Genomic DNA, 19,012 nt, shown 5'->3' with positions numbered 1-19,012 from the left:
CAATAATTCTCAAACCGAATTGAGCAAGATTAATATGTTAGCTCTAATCTGACTGATACACAATATTCTATTTTGTGAATGTATCTCCTTTAAAAAAGAAACTCTGTGTCATATTTTGATAAATATATTGGGAAACCATTTTTTTTTCCAAAAAGAGTGTTTTTTTTTTTTTTAGGGCTTTACTATATTAATCACTATATTATCTTTATTCTGTTTCATGCATTATACCTTAAGCATATGATTTAATTCTCTATGGCATATATCTATTTTGGACTTAAATTATATGAAGTCAGTTAAACCCACAATTTTTTCTAAAGAATTTATTTTCACAGTCACCTAAGTATGCCCTATTTTGTTTTTGCACATCATACAGAAAGTCCTGAAATGTATAACCTTTGTCCTTTTCCATTTTCAGCTATACGTCCTATAAGAAAAAATAAAACTATTTTTCAATTATTGCAGAAGGCAGTTTAAAATGCTGTTGTATTTTGATCTTTTGCTGGCCTTTTCCTTCACTCTCTGTTCTCCAGGTCAGAACTATGAACAGTTCCCCAAAAGTACCGTAGTCTGTTTCATGGTACCTATTCAACATTGGGATGTCTTTTCTGTCTTCTTACTCTCCCTCCTAGGTAATTTGTCTTCAACTTTGAGACCTCAACTAAACTTTATCTCTAAAACTCTTTTTTGACCTCCCATATCTGGTTAGTTGCTTGTGTTTTTCCTATTACCAGCACTATCACATGCCATTGTAATTTCTCTATTTATTCTCAACTTCTTTTATAGACTATCAATCAACTCCCTGAGGGCTGGGACTAGTTGGGACAGTTCCAACTCTACCTCTTAACCCAATGACTACCCAATAAGAGACCCTTAATAAAAATACATTGAATGAAATGAATAAATGAATAAATTAGCTGTCATTTTTCCAAGGCAGATTGTAATTTAATTTGTTCTTATCATCTGGCATATTAAAAAGGGGGCTTTGTTCATAATTTGTGACTTTCCCAGTCTCCTGAGTTCTATTTTTGTGACTCTCTTTTATTTTATATAGTTTGATACTTAGCATGTTACTTCAGAACAACATAGCTTTTAAGTCTGTGATAGAAAAGAAAGAGAAGACAATCTAGTATTGTTATAAATCTGCCCTTAGGACCTATTTCTCAGGAAAAGCAGACAGGAATGAGTAGTGGTTGAGGATCTAAGAGCAGGTGGTGTCATTATAAAAACAAGAACAGGGCATCACTTCCACATTCACTTTCATTCCTCTGATATTCCTGCTCGCAAAAGCTCTGGCTTGATTGTTGACAGTCAACGAGTGAGAACTGTGGTTTCTATTGCCTTTATACAGAAAATCAGTGTGGCTGTATAAGAAGGGGTGAGAAATGGTGTTTCCTCTCATGAATAAAAACTATGTATCCTGATGTTGCTGACAAAGAGCTGAAGTTACTAAACCAATGATATACTCTCAGGGAAATGTACCTGAAAATATACTTTACTATTTTTTCTTTCTTTTCTCCCCCCTCCCCTAGCTCTTTCCAGCCAATTCAACCGAAGGAACCAGGAACTGAGGAGGAAGGAAGTAATTGACATTCAAAGCCTCTATTTTTAGACACCTTTACACTTCCCTTTGCTTCTAACTAGCAAGGATTTTTCCAAACAAGCTTTTAATTAGCAGGTGAGTTTAATTGATATGTGGGTTTCTCAGAAGGGGAAAGGACTTCAGTGTGGAGAAGGAGGGAGGAGGAAACTCCATCACTCTCACTCACAATAGAAGGACCATTAATTCATTTGCACCTGGATGTTTTAAAGGATCAATTTACTGTAGCAAAGAAAGAAGGCAGAGAATCAAAAGGTTGGAATCTGTCAAACAAGAACAGAGGCACTATAATTTAACATGCTAGGTGGATGATTTAGAACTTGGAAAAATATTGCTACCAACGTCCAAATACAGAAACTAACCTATTTGCATATAGTCAGGTTCTGTCCAAGTGCTGAGAAAAGAGTCATGTTTCAAAACCAATGAAGTTAATTTTTTAAAAAATTTTAGTCTGCAGAAAAGTTAAAAAAAATACATATTAAAGTCACTGTTATTGATCTTAAAGGGGAAGTGCTTCATTAATGTACCTAAATGGTGATTTTAACTCACAAAGATGTTTTAAAAGTTTCATCCAAAGTAAATAGTCTGCTTTCTTGTCGGGGGAAGTGAAGGTGGATATTCTGTGTCCAATTTTGCAAAATGAGTGCTTGCAGGAACCATATGAAGGTATATACATCAAGAATCAGAAAACCATTGGTTGCATGTAATAGAGAAAAATACTAAGGAAAGCAGAAAACCAAAAGAATAAATTTAATACATATTGGCTGTCCTCACAATCACATGAATGGCTGAGTAATCAGGCCTCACGAAAAGGTAAGAATTAATGCAGCTCTGAAATCTAGAAAACAGAAACCAGTAGAGAATCCCCTGAGGCATCAGCCATCAGAATGACTCAGCACTTACCCTTTTATTTCCTATTGTTATTTAGATGGAAATCCCCAATTCCCAGATCTGACTGGTCTAGCTTGATTCATACAGCCATTTATTGACAAAGGAGGTAACATTCTTCAGTCCTACCGATATTTGATGGGGGAGAAATAGTTCAAGTAAAAAAATTCAGGAGGCTGATGCACATTTTGATCTACTCTAAAGCTGTATATATGTGTACAAACACATGCATGTAACATACAACCTACACATGTATATGTAGGTATATACTTCGTTACAAAATTGTAATTATCAAATTTTCATCCGCTATTCCAGCACCCATGCTTCCTGTCTGTTGTAGTGTGATTACAGGTGTTGAATGGGCATGGTGAAGCTCTGCACACAAGCACTGTTAAAGTGCAGATTCTCCATCAGCCAGAGTGGAAGTCTGTGTTCCAGAGGAAGAAAATTCTCATTCGACTCCCTGCAGCTAGGATCCATAAAAAAAAAAATGGCTGCACTTTCACCCTTTAAGATGCCTTTTCAGATTATTTGATATTTATTCTTTAAAAAGCCTTAAATAAAAGCTTGGACCCTGCTGAGTTCACCATAGAACTGTCAGAGACCTGTATTTATTAGACAAATGGTAGTTACATGGAACACAGAGTCCTAAGAGAGAAGCAGGTTACATCAACATCTCCTACCCCTAAATTTCTGCTTTCATGATGGGCCCAAACGGAGACACTTAGTATTATTCTAATAGAGAGTCATTCTTTGTTTGTATTAGGAAGGGGTAATTTATTATTTAAGAATGATCCACCCTCTTCAGGATAAATTTCAGGGATTCTTAATACTTATCTTGAAAACTACGTTTGTTTTTCTTTATTAGGAAAAAGAAGAATGAGAATGTTTTGAAAAACTATTGCCTGACCTTATGGTTAATCCCAGTGTTTTCTGATGGAAATGCATTTCTGTCTTGGGCATAATATTTAAATTCATAAATTGGGTAACTTGGCTCACGTATAGGCACTTTGGATATTTGTAAGAGAAACCTGAAGAGAATATCATATCCAATTACAGTTCTGCCTTGTATGATTTGTGGTCTTTTATATGCTTCTCTAGAATGTTAGCAATGCAAGCTCTCACAGCAAGCAGCTACCCGAGTGTAGTGTGTGCCGACGATAGGAAAGTAATGAAAATAAGAACCCTTGAATGCTGTAATTGGTGATCCAACCTCCTAGACTACTGAAAATTAATTGGCCAGATGTTCCCTACCCAACTGTAATGGGGGATAATGTAGGAGACTGAGTTTTCAACCTTCCCCAGGTGTGCACATTTGAGCAGAGAAAAGTGATTATGAGTGACATGCTGACAGGTGCAGTGCACATGTTCCACAGTGCCCTTGTGGATCTGTTATATATTTAGGATTTTTCCCCAGAGGCACTTCAGCAATATGAAAATAGACAAAGAACAAAACCAAAAGACCCTTAAGATAGAAAGAAAGCTTGGAAGTTGTGAATGTTATATTATGCATATATTAATTGTATTATTATCTTAGGTTACATCTATTCCTGTCACTGTTAGCTGTCACTATGTTTATGTGCCAAACACTGTATTAAGCAATTTTAGAGGTGGCTTCTTATATCATCTTTATTTTTTACATACATCAACTGATGTTCAGAGAGATAGAGTCAACCTGTCACAATTACACAGAAAGTAGGAGAATAGATCTTGAGGCTGTAATATCAGAGCTCGTGGGCCTTATCTACTAAGCTGTATAGTCTCCAAAAGGGCAGATTTGTTCACCTCTCCAAGCCACAGTCACTTTGGTAAGTCCATTACTTGTATCATCTCATTTAATTCTTACAACCACCAAGAGAGTTACAAATTACTTTCCCCATTTCACAGAACAAGACACGGATGCTATAAGAGTATGATGAACTTGACCAAGGTCACATGCTATTACAGAACAGAGAAGGTGCTCAGATCTAGTTTTTTCTGACTCCAAAGCCCAGGTCTTAATCACAATGAAGCAGTGCTACAGAAAGGATATGTTTTTTGGATATGAAAATATAGCATCATTCCTTTAAGTCTTTTAAAATTGTCATTATTCACATGTTGACAGTCACAACAAAAACAATTAGGTCTCCATCCTCTCCTATGCAACATTTTCTTTTCTTCAGTTTTGAATGGAGCCCAAAGCACCCCCTGATTAGACCATGAAATTGCCCTCAAGAACTATTTAGAAAGAAAATGTTGTTCGTCTAACAAAACAGCACAGCTGTCTCAAAGAGCTTTTAATCCATCTTTTTAAAAGATGTGGACTTTCTAAAATAATGTCGCCCCCATTTGTCTTCTATGAAAGAAGATATTTCAAAACCAGGAACACCTATCATAATAAACCATTAAGATGACTCTAGCATTTCAGTGTATTTTTAGAATTTCATATTTCACCAAATGTTGTTATATATAATTCATGTAGTGGGGTATGATGGGATTTGACAGTTATCTCATTTGTGAAGAAGGACCAAATAACTCATTGTCCCACATCCACAAATAAATTATTCTTGTCCCCAAGCATGAGACTGTTTCTTAGTTTCCTCACCTTAATGGATTTTGTTTTCTACATAATACTTTTTGCAGAAGACTGTGGCCCTAAACATATATTGGGCTATTGTGACGGAATGAAATTTCTGAAAATTAGCCTCATAGATCTAAAAATGAAGCATTAACAAAATAGTCTCCACTTCTAGAAGTAAAAAGAAGCCCCAAGTGAAAATTGTTTCATAGGATTTTATTCAGTGTTTCTGTCACTTGTCAAACATGTGAAGAGAAAGCTTAAGTTTTTCCTGCTCTGTGAGTGGATACCATCTGTTTTACCTCAAGAAGGGTCTAGAGTTCTACTCTTCTTCATTTCATCCATTTCAAAGGGTCCCACATTGGATTCTAACATCACAGTGCTATAGTTGACTCTAGAACTTTCCAAATATTAGATGCGTAGGTCTGAGTGTAATGCTTTGGTCCACAAGGCATTTAAAAAGCGTACATGAGGCTGGACACAGTGGCTGATGCCTGTAATCCCAGCACTTTGGAAGGCCGAGGCGGGTGGATCATGAGGTCAAGAGATCGAGACCATCCTGGCTAACACGGTGAAATCTCGTCTCTACTAAAAATACAAAAAAGAAAAAAAAAAAGCTGGGCATGGTGGCACAGGCCTGTAGTCCCAGGTACTCAAGAGGCTGATGCAAGAGAACCACTTGAACCCAGGAGGCGGAGGCTGCAGTGAGCAGAGATCACGCCACTGCACTCCAGCCTGGGTGACAGTGCAAGACTCCATCTCAAAAAAAAAAAAAAAAAGTATACATAAATATAATTATATGAAAATTTTTCCTAATTAAATTACATCAATATGTTGCATATATGCCTCACTGAATTTTGGCTGTGTTTTCACATTTTGTTCTTCATAATCGTGCATATTTCTTACGGCTTTTAATTTTACCTGGTGTGAATAATAGTTTAGGGTATCCTAGTTGATCAGCTTCCTCGGGGACAGACGTTTCCTATTCTTTTTATTCTCAATTTATTGGCTATTCATAAAAACACTCGATAACTCTTTTTCAAATTGAAGTAAGATTACCTTAATGCTGTTTGAGAAACAGAAACAGTACTGAGTTGCCTCCTTAAGGGTAAACGTGAATTGTAGAAGGAGAAGAAGGTGGCTAGTAAGGAAGCATTTCGAGGGAATACTAACTTGCAACTTCACTGTTCTTATTCTTGGGAAGTTTTCCATGGGAAATTGTGTCATAATACATTTTTTATGTCTTTTATCATAAAATGTTTAATGTCTCATCATAAAAAATTCCAAACAGGTATTTATAGACGACTAAAGGTACATATTCATATTTTGATCATAAACAGTCAATATATACTATGTAAGTAACATAGGAAGAGCACTTAAATTTACAATTATATATGTTTAAGCTAGCACAAAATGACTTACTTGGTCAAGACATTATCACATATTTATATGTTTATTATTGTACTTATATATCATAATCCAGTTATAATAGGTAGATAGATGTAGCATGTGTATGTATTCCATTTACTAAAAGGGTGTGTGTGTGTATGTGTGCAAATGACACTTGTGGCATCAGGAAGCATGGAAAACTTAGCTCTAACCTTTTCTGAGGATCTATATACGCCAGAGGAGAAAAACATATCTAGGTATCAGCAATAACCACACCTCTGCTGGGCTTCCTGGATTTCGACGTCATCTGAGTGCAAAGCTAATAGTAATTCCAAAAGTTAGATGGCCACTGGCCTCCACTAACAGTGCCCCAGAAGGTGTTTTTTAAAGCCCACTGCAATTGAGAGTTTTAAAGAGGTGAGAGGATCCTAGTAATATCTTTTTATTTATTTATTTATTTATTATTATACTTTAGGTTTTAGGGTACATGTGCACAATGTGCAGGTTTGTTACATATGTGTCCATGTGCCATGTTGTTTTGCTGCACCCATTAACTCATCATTTAGCATGAGGTATATCTCCTAATGCTGTCCCTCCCCCCTCCCCCCACCCCACAACAGTCCCTGGAGTGTGATGTTCCCCTTCCTGTGTTCATGAGTTCTCATTGTTCAATTCCCACCTGTGAGTGAGAACATGCGGTGTTTGGTTTTCTGTCCTTGAGATAGTTTACTGAGAATGATGTTTTCCAGTTTCATCCATGTCCCTACAAAGGACATGAACTCATCATTTTTTATGGCTACATAGTATTCCATGGTGTATATGTGCCACATTTACTTAATCCAGTCTATCGTTGTTGGACATTTGGGTTGGTTCCAACTCTGCTATTGTGAATAGTGCCACAATAAACATACGTGTGCATGTGTCTTTACAGCAGCATGATTTATAGTCCTTTGGGTATATACCCAGTAATGGGATGGCTGGGTCAAATGGTATTTCTAGTTCTAGATCCCTGAGGAATCGCCACACTGACTTCCACAATGGTTGAACTAGTTTACAGTCCCACCAACAGTGTAAAAGTATTCCTATTTCTCCACATCCTCTCCAGCACCTGTCGTTTCCTGACTTTTTAATGATGGCCATTCTAACTGGTGTGAGATGGTATCTCATTGTGGTTTTGATTTGCATTTCTCTGATGGCCAGTGATGATGAGCATTTTTGCATGTGTTTTTTGGCTGCATAAATGTCTTCTTTTGAGAAGTGTCTGTTCATGTCCTTCGGCCACTTTTTGATGGGGTTGTTTGTTTTTTTCCTGTAAATTTGTTTGAGTTAATTGCAGATTCTGGATATTAGCCCTTTGTCAGATGAGTAGGTGGCCAAAATTTTCTCCCCTTCTTTATTAGACGATGGGGTTTTCTAGATATACAATCATGTCATCTGCAAACAGGGACAATTCGACTTCCTCTTTTCCTAATTGAATACTCTTTATTCCCTTCTCCTGCCTGATTGCCCTGGCCAGAACTTCCAGCACTGTGTTGAATAGGAGTGGTGAGAGAGGGCATCCCTGTCTTGTGCCAGTTTTCAAAGGGAATGCTTCCAGTTTTTGCCCATTCAGTATGATATTGGCTGTGGGTTTGTCATAGATAGCTCTTATTATTTTGAGATACGTCCCATCAATACCTAATTTATTGAGAGTTTTTAGCATGAAGGGTTGTTGAATTTTGTCAAAGGCCTTTTCTGCATCTGTTGAGATAATCATGTGGTTTTTTTATTTGGTTCTGTTTATATGCTGGATTACATTTATTGATTTGCGTATGCTGAACCAGCCTTGCATCCCAGGGTTGAAGCCCACTTGATCATGGTGTATAAGCTTTTTGATGTGCTGCTGGATTCGGTTTGCCAGTATTTTATTGAGGATTTTTGCATCAATGTTCATCAAGGATATTGGTCTGAAATTCTCTTTTTTGATTATGTCTCTGCCAGGCTTTGGTATCAGGATGATGCTGGCCTCATAAAATGTGTTAGGGAGGATTCCCTCTTTTTCTATCGATTAGAATAGTTTCAGAAGGAATGGTACCAGTTCCTCCTTGTACCTCTGGTAGAATTCAGCTGTGAATCCATCAGGTCCTGGACTCTTTTTGGTTGGTAAGCTATTGATTATTGCCACAATTTCAGAGCCTGTTATTGGTCTATTCAGAGATTCAACTTCTTCCTGATTTAGTCTTGGGAGGGTGTATTTGTCGAGGAATTTATCCATTTCTTCTAGATTTTCTAGTTTATTTGCATAGAGGTGTTTGTAGTATTCTCTGATGGTAGATTGTATTCCTGTGGGATCGATGGTGATATCCCCTTTTTCATTTTTTATTGCATCTATTTGATTCTTCTCTCTTTTCTTTTTTATTAGTCTTGCTAGCAGTCTATCAATTTTGTTGATCTTTTCAAAAAAACCAGCTCCTGCATTCATTAATTTTTTGAAGGTTTTTTTGTGTCTTTATTTCCTTCAGTTCTGCTCTGATTTTAGTTATTTCTAGCCTTCTGCTAGCTTTTGAATGTGTTTGCTCTTGCTTTTCTAGTTCTTTTAATTGTGATGTTAGGGTGTCAATTTTGGATCTTTCCTGCTTTCTCTTGTGGGCATTTAGTGCTATAAATTTCCCTCTACACACTGCTTTGAACATGTCCCAGAGATTCTGGTATGTTGTGTCTTTGTTCTCATTGGTTTCAAAGAACATCTTTACTTCTGCCTTCATTTCATTATGTACCCAATAGTCATTCAGGAGCAGGTTGTTCAGTTTCCATGTAGTTGAGTGGTTTTGAGTGAGTTTCTTAATCCTGAGTTCTAGTTTGATTGCACTGTGGTCTGAGAGACAGTTTGTTATAATTTCTGTTCTTTTACATTTGCTGAGGAGAGCTTTACTTCCAACTATGTGGTGAATTTTGGAATAGGTGTGGTGTGGTGCTGAAACAAATGTGTATTCTGTTGATTTGGGGTGGAGAGTTCTGTAGATGTCTATTAGGTCCACTTTGTGCAGAGCTGAGTTCAATTCCTGGATATCCTTGTTAACTTTCTGTCTCGTTGATCTGTCTAATGTTGACAGTGGGGTGTTGAAACCTCCCATTATTATCATGTGGGAGTTTAAGTCCCTTTGTAGGTCACTCAGGACTTGCTTTATAAATCTGGGTGCTCCTGTGTTGGGTGCATATATATTTAGGATAGTTAGCTCTTCTTGTTGAATTGATCCCTTTACCATTATGTAATGGCTTTCTTTGTCTCTTTTGATCTTTGTTGGTTTAAAGTCTATTTTATCAAAGACTAGGATTGCAACCCCTGGCTTTTTTTGTTTTCCATTTGCTTGATAGATCTTCCTCCATCCCTTTATTTTGAGTGTATGTGTGTCTCTGCACGTGAGATGGGTTTCCTGAATACAGCACACTGATGGGTCCTGACTCCTTATCCAGTTTGCCAGTCTGTGTCTTTTAATTGGAGCATTTAGCCCATTTACATTTAAAGTAATATTGTTATGTGTGAATTTGATCCCGTCATTATGATGTTAGTTGGTTATTTTGCTCGTTAGTTGATGCAGTTTCTTCTAGCCTCAATGGTCTTTACAATTTGGCATGTTTTTGCAGTGGCTGGTACCGGTTGTTCCTTTCCATGTTTAGTGCTTCCTTCAGGAGCTCTTTTAGGGCAGGCCTGGTGGTGACAAAATCACTCAGCATTTGCTTGTCTGTAAAGTATTTTATTTCTCCTTCACTTATGAAGCTTAGTTTGGCGGGATAGGAAATTCTGGGTTGAAAATTCTTTTCTTTAAGAATGTTGAATATCGGCCCCCACTCTCTTCTGGCTTGTAGAGTTTCTGCTGAAAGATCAGCTGTTAGTCTGATGGGCTTCCCTTTGTGGGTAACCCAACCTTTCTCTCTGGCTGCCCTTAACATTTTTTCCTTCATTTCAACTTTGGTGAAACTGACAATTATATGTCTTGGAGTTGCTCTTCTCGAGGAGTATCTTTGTGGCGTTCTCTGTATTTCCTGAATCTGAATGTTGGCCTGCCTTGCTAGATTGGGGAAGTTCTCCTGGATAATATCTTGCAGAGTGTTTTCCAACTTGGTTCCGTTCTCCCAGTCATTTTCAGGTACACCAATCAGATGTAGGTTTGGTCTTTTCACATAGTCCCAAATTTCTTGGAGGCTTTGTTCGTTTCTTTTTATTCTTTTTTCTCTGAACTTCCCTTCTCGCTTCATTTCATTCATTTCATCTTCCATGACTGATACCCTTTCTTCCAGTTGATCGCATCGGCTACTGAGGCTTCTGCAATCTTCGCGTAGTTCTCGATACTTGGCTTTCAGCTCCATCAGCTCCTTTAAGCCCTTCTCTCCATTGGTTATTCTAGTTATCCATTCGTCGAATTTTTTTTCAAAGTTTTTAACTTCTTTGCTATTGTTTTGAATTTCCTCCCGTAGCTCAGAGTAGTTTGATCGTCTGAAGACTTCTTCTCTCAACTCGTCAAAGTCATTCTCCGTCCAGCTTTGTTCCGTTGCTGATGAGGAACTGTGTTCCTTTGGAGGAGGAGAGGTGCTCTGCTTTTTAGAGTTTCCAGTTTTTCTGCTCTGTTTTTTCCCCATCTTTGTGGTTTTATCTACTTTTGGTCTTTGATGATGGTGATGTACAGATGGGTTTTTGGTGTGGATGTCCTTTCTGTTTGTTAGTTTTCCTTCTACCAGACAGGACCCTTAGCTGCAGGTCTGTTGGAGTTTGCTAGAGGTCCACTCCAGACCCTGTTTGGCTGGGTGTCAGCAGCGGTGGCTGCAGAACAGCGGATTTTCATAAGACCACAAATTCAGCTGTCTGATAGTTCCTCTGGAAGTTTTGTCTCACAGGAGTACCTGGCCGAGTGAGGTGTCAGTCTGTCCTTACTCGGGGATGCCTCCCCGTTAGGCTGCTCAGGGGTCAGGGACCCACTTTAGGAGGCAGTCTGTCCGTTCTCAGATCTCCAGCTGTGTGCTGGGAGAACCACTACTCTCTTCAAAGCTGTCAGTCAGACAGGGACATTTAAGTCTGTGGAGGTTCCTGCTGAATTTTTGTTTGTCTGTGCCCTGCCCCCAGAGGTGGAGCCTACAGAGGCAGGCAGGCCTCCTTGAGATGTGGTGGGCTCCCCCCAGTTTGAGCTTCCTGGCTGCTTTGTTTACCTAAGCAAGCCTGGGCAATGGCAGGCGCCCCTGCCCCAGCCTTGCTGCCGCCTTGCAGTTTGATCTCAGACTGCTGTGCTAGCAATCAGCGAGACTCTGTGGGCATAGGACCCTCTGAGCCAGGTGCGGAACACAATCTCCTGGTGTGCCGCTTTCCAGGCCCATTGGAAAAGCACAGTATTAGGGTGGGACTGACCCGATTTTCCAGGTGCCGTCTGTTACCCCTTTCTTTGACTAGGAAAGGGAACTCCCTGACCCCTGCGCTTCCTGAGTGAGGCAATGCCTCACCCTGCTTCGGCTCGCCCACAGTGCGCTTCACGACTGTCCTGCACCCACTGTTTGGCACTCCCCAGTGAGATGAACCTGGTACCTCAAACGGAAATGCAGAAATCACTCATCTTCTGTGTCGCTCAGGCTGGGAGCTGTAGACCGGAGCTGTTCCTTTCGGCCATCTTGGCTTCACCCCAGTAATATCTTTTTAATAACGCTTGTGAGATAGTCAAATTGTAAACCACTAGGTCATTTTGCTTTAATTTTGGTTAGTTTTCAGTAATCAGATGATTAGGAGAAATATACAAGCAGGGATTCTTCAACAGATTCCACGAAATGTGGTTGTTTACTTGGACCTGCAGTAGTCCACAGAATTCTCCTGCTTACTGCATTCAAAATTTAACATCAAGAGTGAAAGGTGGAACATTTAGGATTAGAGAAAGACCCATAATCAAAGCACTTCAGGCAGGATGGCAAACACATTTTGTGTATCTTTTTTTTTTTTTGAAACTGAGTCTCACACTGTTGCCCAGGTTGGAGTGCAATGGCGGGATCTCAGCTCACTGCAACCTCTGCCTTCCAGGTTCAGTGATTCTCCTGACTCAACCTCCCTAATAGCTGGGATTACAGGTGCCCGCCACCATGCCTGGCTAATTTTTTGTATTTTTAGTAGAGACGGGGTTTCACTATGTTGACCAGGCTGGTCTCGAACGCCTGACCTCATTGTCCACCTGCCTCGGCCTTCTAAAGTGCTGGGATTACAGGCGTGAGTGACCACGCCCGGCCCACATTTTGTGTATCTTCAAAGCGCTGATTCCTCTAGCAGGTATGTTATATCCTTCAGGTCCTTTAACTCTTATAGTCATCCTTTGAGGTAAACTGATTGTCTCCTGTTTCCAGGCAAGGAAACTGAAATTCAGAGTGATTCAGTGACTTGCCAATACATTTACTGCTAGGAAGCCTTTCTTTCACCATCAGAGTTGGAGACAGGCATCCCTGTAATATAATCACTAGTTTACTGTATCCCTGCTCCTCGAACTTAAGCTCCATGAGGCCTGGGAATTTGTTTATATTATTAATTATTATATTTCCAAAGCTTGGTATATTCATGGCATCTATTCAACAAATATTTATTGAGTGCACAATATATGCTGAACACTAAAAAAAAAAAAAGCAAACAATAGTGTAGTGGAGAAAGACAAATAATAAGATAAAAACAATGTAAAAATGTATAGAATGTTAGATGGAGAAAGGCACTAGGGAAGGGGTAAGGAGAGAGTGGCTAGGGAAGTCCTTGCTGAGAAAGTGACAGTGGAACAAGACGTGGCAGAAGGAGACAAAGTGGGAGCTATGAGGATAGATCAAAGTGGAAAGCTTCCCAGGCAGAGGGCACAGCCAGTTTGTAGGTATGAGGCAGAAATGAACCTGGCATGTCCGAGTATAGCAAGGAAGCCAGTGTGGCTTGGGAGGAATGAATTAGAGGAGAGTAGTAGGGTATACAGGGTATACAATAAGATAAGCAGTGGGTGGAAGAGAGGGAAGAAGACCTTCTAGGCCCTTATAGGCCAATATATGACCCTGGCTTTGGGGGATGAGAAGCCAATGAAGAGTTTGAACAAAAGGATGACATGACTTGATTTACCTCTTTGTAAGATGATCACATTGCCGCATTGAGTAGACACTTAAAGAGGTCAAAAACAGAACCAGGAGGAGGGAAGTTTGGAAAGCATTGAAAGAATTCAGACACATAATCATATTCAGCTTAGATGAGGTGGAGAAACAGTGAAGGTGGTAGGAAGTAGTGAGCTGGGCTGGGCACGGTGGCCCACGCCTGTAATCCCAGCACTTTGGGAGGCCAAGGCAGGCGGATCATGAGGTCAGGAGATCGAGGCCAACATGGTGAAACCCCTTCTCTACTAAAAAATACACAATTTAGCTGGGTGTGGTGGTGCGCATCTGTAATCCCAGCTACTCGGGAGGCTGAGGCAGAAGAATCATTTGAACCGGGGAGGCAGAGGTTTCAGTGAGCCGAGATCGTGCCACTGCACTCCAGCCTGGCGTCAGAGCAAGACTCCGTCTCAAAAAAAAAAAAAAAGTAGCTTCTGGATATATTCTGAAAGTAAAGCTCACAACATGGTGTTTGATGTGGGGCATGAGTGTGCTAGACAAGTCAGGGGTGACCTGAGGTTTTTGGCCTAAGAAAGTGGAAAGATGGAGGCACCATCAACTGCAACATAATATGTTTTGGGGGAAAGATCTAATGTTGAGTTTGGGGCATGATGCATTTGAGATGCGTATTAGACTCCTACCTGAGATCCTAGGTTGGCAATTAGATAGCAGAGCCTTCTAGAGTCCATGGGAGAGTTTGGAGCTTGGGATATAAATATGATGTCATTAGTGTATAGGTAGTATCCAAAGCACAGGACTGGGTGAAATCTCCACAGGAATGAGTGAAAGTCTAATTCCTAGCAGACACTTTTAAATAATCTGTAAGTGAATAAATGAATACATGCAACAAAGGTAAGATTGGAAGAAACCTAGTTTGTTTAACACCAGAGCTGTCTGTAAATCAAAGTTTTTACTTGTCATCAACAGAAAGTCTCCCTGGCTATTTCAAACAACCCCCCTGAAAAACAGTAAAAATATTTATTTTAAAAAGATATTGAGGAACTCATAGAATATTGTTTTGAAAACTAGAAACCAGGCTTAAATGCTACATAATCAGAAACAAGACCTACAATTACTGCACAGACATTTTGAAAAATAGCAACATATCAGCTTTAGCCACAGAATGAGAATGATGATGGTCATCATGATAGTTGAAATTAAGGAAAAGGGGATCATTTTTAATGGACACCTACTATGTGACAGATTTTTTTTTTTTTTTTTTTTTTTGAGACAGAGTCTGGTTCTGTCACCAGGCTGGAGTGCAGTGGCGTGATCTCAGCTCACTGCAACCTCCAACTCCCTGGTTCAAGCGATTCTCCTGCCTCAGCCTCCCAAGCAGCTGGGATTACAGGCATGCACCACCATGCCCAGTCAATTTTCGTATTTTTAGTAGAAACACAGTTTCACCATGTTGGCCAGGATGGTCTCAATCTCTTGACCTCGTGATCTGCCCGCCTCGGCCTCCCAAAATGCTCGGATTATAGGCATGAGCCACCGCACCTGGCCAGATAATGATTTTTAATCATGATGGATAATTCATTTTAATGAATGCCTGCTATGTTATTGTGTAGCTCATTTAATTCTCACACCACTTTGTGAAATGTGTATTTTTATCATTATTATTTTGAGATAGGGTCTTGCTCTGTCACCCAGGCTGGAGTGCAATGACACAATTACAGCTCACTGCAGCCTCCACTTCCCAGGCTCAGATGATCCTTCAACCTCAGCCTCCTGAGTAGCTGGGACTACAGCCGTGTGCCACCATGCCTGGCTAATGTTTTTTAAAAAAATGTTTGTACAGATGTGGGGGTCTCACTATGTTACCAAGGCTGGTCTTGAACTCCTGAGCTCAAGCAATCTTCCCTCCTCGGCCTCTAAAGGTGCAGGATTACAGGTGTGAGCCACCATGCTCAGCTGTGATATTATTGCTCTCACTTTATAGATAAAGAAACTGAGGGTCAGAGGGGATAAGTCATTCTTCCATGTCACGCAGACGGTGACCACCAGATTTGCTTCTTTCCATTTTACCAGATTGCCTTCCCAAACAAAAATAGGCTCAGCATTTCATAAAAAGCCTCATTTTTTTTTCCCGGAACATTGTGAAGTAGCAGGGCTGATGGTTTATTCCTGTTTAATAAAAAGGAAAACGAGGCCGGGCGCGGTGGCTCTCGCCTGTAATCCCAGCACTTCGGGAGGCCGAGGCGGGCAGATCATGAGGTCAGGAGATAGAGACTATCCTGACTAACATGGTGAAACTCTGTCGCTACTGAAAATACAAAAAAATTAGCCTGTAGTCTCAGCTACTCGAGAGGCTGAGGCAGGAGAATGGCGTGAACTCGGGAGGCAGAGCTTGCAGTGAGCCCAGATAGCGCCACTTCACTCCAGCCTGGGCGACAGAGCGAGACTCCGTCTCAAAATAAATAAATAAATAAATAAAACACGAAAGTTACGAAAGTAAAAGTTAAATAACCTGGCCACCTGGACAATCTCTAAAAGCAGATAAGATATGAGATTTAACTCACTGTCTCAGTGTGACTTAGTGCTCTCGCCACCACTCGGAACTGAGTTTAGCAAAACTAATGTTGGTCTTAATGAAAACATCTTGACTTTATTCTTTTGGAAAGGGTCTTTATAGTTTATTGATTGCCTTCAATCACTAAAATATGTGAATGTACTAAATACCTGTATTTATTGATTGTACAGTTGGAGTTCTTTGACAATCTAATGGTATCTCTTTATGTATTTCTGCCCGACTTAAATCCTAATTGTGATAGCATTTTCCCCAAGTAACACATAATTGCTAATAATTTTCACTTTTCACTTGATTTTTATTTGATGATTTTTCCTTAATTGCTTTCTCCCTTCCCTCAAACCACTTTTGTTTGGAAACAAGGAACTATCTCCCCTCACTCAGCTTCTCTCGCTCTGATGTAGACAATCAATCTCTCTCGTCAATACCATATTTCTCTGCCCGCTTTGTCATATATTGTTGTATTGGATTGTCTTTCACTTTATTTCTCTGGTCCTTTTTCTTTTGAGTCTTTAAAAATTTATTTCTCCCAACTGAATCATTTCACTTCTGAGGAACGAGATCTTACTTGCTTTTTCTCCCACATGTTATGTTTATCATGAGATTAACATCTTTATTTTTTGGTTCCGAAGACTCTTGAACATTCTCTCCCAGTCATTTTTATTTTCTTTCTTGTTTTTGTGGCTCTGTGTTGTTAACAGTTCTTCATGGCCTGCTCTCCACCTATCTTTTGGTTTGCCCTGTTTTCCTACATCAGCTTCTTGGGAGGTTTTATTCTTCAATTATTTTACATGATAATATCACAAATCTTTGCTGCCAGGTACAGTCAAAGAATTATAACTCTTCTGTTCTGTTCCACTCTCTGCACATGTTTGTTAGTAAGCAGATAGTGTCGGAAGAGGTTCCAATCTTACACTCTGCTTGTCCAGAGCTTATATTTATTTTTAAAAAGTACTTCAATCTAAAAGAAACTATATCTCAAAATAAGATTCAGGTTTATTCGCTGCTATTCAAGTGGTGTTTGCAACCCACAACCCATACCCATATTCTTCTGAGTAATTGCTTTGTACAGAGATATTTTAACTATTTTTTTTTTTTTTTTTTGGGACGGTGTCGCCCTCTGTCACCCAGGCTGGAGTGCAACGGCGCGACCTCGGCTCACTGCAAGCTCCGCCTCCCAGGTTCACACCATTCTCCTGCCTCAGCCTCCGGAGTAGCTGGGACAGCAGGCGCATGCCACCATGCCCGGCTAATTTTTGGTATTTTTAGTAGAGACAGGGTTTCACCGTGTTAGCCAGGATGGTCTCAATCTCCTGACCTCGTGATCTGCCTGCCTTGGCCTCCCAAAGTTCTGGGATTACAAACGTGAGCCACCGTGCCCGGCCTTAACTTTTGACTAATATTTTAAAAATTAAAAGTATAATAAGTGGATCCAGTAAACATCTTAATAGTATCAAGAAAATTAGGGTAGCAGTTGCCTATGGTGTACAGAGTTGAGCTTTGGAGGTAGACATGAGTTCGAATCCTGGTGTCACCTTTATCCAGCATGTGATCTTCGGATACATTAATTCGCTTTCCTCAGTCTTAAGTTCCTCTTTCCTTAAAAATCGGAAAAATGGGTCAGGTGCAGTGGCTCATGCCTGTAATCCCAGCACTTTGGGAGGCCGAGGCAGGTGATTCATGAGGTCAAGAGATTGAGACCATCCTGGCCAACATGGTGAAACTCCGTCTCTACTAAAAATACAAAAATTAGCTGCGTGTGGTGGCGCGTGCCTGTAGTCCCAGCTACTGGGAAGGCTGAGGCAGGAGAATCACTTGAACCCGGGAGGTGGAGGTTGCAGTGAGCCGAGAGCGCACCATTGCACTCCAGCCTAGTGACAGAGCAAGAGTCTGTCTCAAAAACAAACAAACAAACCAGGATAATTATATCTGCTTTATGATGTAGTTGAAGGATTAAGTAGTTTGTATTAGTCTTGTAGGGCTGTCATAATAAAGTATTTAAGCTGGGTGCCTTAAGCAATAGAAATTTATTCTCTCACCGTTCCAGAGGCCAAAAGTCCAAGATCAACATGTGGACAGGTTTGCTTTCTCCTGAGGCCTCCCTCTCTCTTTGGCTTGCAGAGAACTACCGTTTCCCAGTGTCTTCACATGGTAGTCCCGCCGACTGTGTATCTGTATCCTAATCTCCTGTACTTTCAAGGACATGGTCATACTGAAGGAGGCTCCACCCTAATACACTTATTTTACAGTCATCATCTCTTTAAAGGCCCTATTTCCTAACACAATCACATTATGAGGTACTGAGAGTTAGGACTTCAACATATGAATTTGGAAGGACACAAATCAACCCATAACACCTTCTATAAATATTTTTATTCAGCAGCTAACACACTGTACATTCTTGATAGCTCTTAGCTATTGTTTTTACTATTTTATATAGAATGTCACTATTTCTAGTTTTTTTTTTTTTTTTAATTTGGACCAAAAGTTTACTTAACTTCATGGAGTATTTAATGGTGGAGATAAGACACAATTCCTTATTCCTTATATGAGCCCTCGCAGATGACATCCTCCATAATTTTAGCTAAAATTAGCTAGTTAAGAGTACTACACAAGCAAGATTACCATAAATTAAGGCTTCAGGAAAATTAAACTCTAACTCTGAAAGTATTTGCCCACCTAGTCAATTCTATCCACATCCGAAACCTTTATTTTTCAGCCTGGCCTCCCTCTTGAGTTGCTGTTTTTCTGGATAACTGAAATTTGACATAGGCAATTACTTCAACTTCTACACATCAAAACATCCCAGGCCAGTCACCAGCCAAAGCAATGCTCGACTACATTTTCTAATATATGTCAATGGATCTCATTTTTTCCCTAAGTCCCTAAGCCATCCTGTAGCCTATCATGCAATCATTTATTCAGTCATGAG

The 19,012-nt window shown here is 39.9% G+C and overlaps 1 protein-coding gene across 1 annotated transcript in view; it reads left to right on the top strand.

The window, feature by feature from the left end:
- TENM2 (teneurin transmembrane protein 2) overlaps positions 1-19,012 on the top strand; it is a 1,678,453-nt gene that overhangs the window by 282,878 nt on the left and 1,376,563 nt on the right. The window contains exon 2 of the mRNA XM_055285322.2: positions 1,540-1,675. The gene's annotated coding sequence lies outside the window, so the exon portion shown is untranslated. The remainder of the gene's footprint in view (positions 1-1,539; positions 1,676-19,012) is intronic.

Source organism: Symphalangus syndactylus, chromosome 7, assembly GCF_028878055.3.
Source record: "Symphalangus syndactylus isolate Jambi chromosome 7, NHGRI_mSymSyn1-v2.1_pri, whole genome shotgun sequence".
Classification (NCBI taxonomy): Eukaryota; Metazoa; Chordata; class Mammalia; order Primates; family Hylobatidae; genus Symphalangus; species Symphalangus syndactylus.
This window is presented reverse-complemented; position numbering and strand designations above follow the sequence as displayed.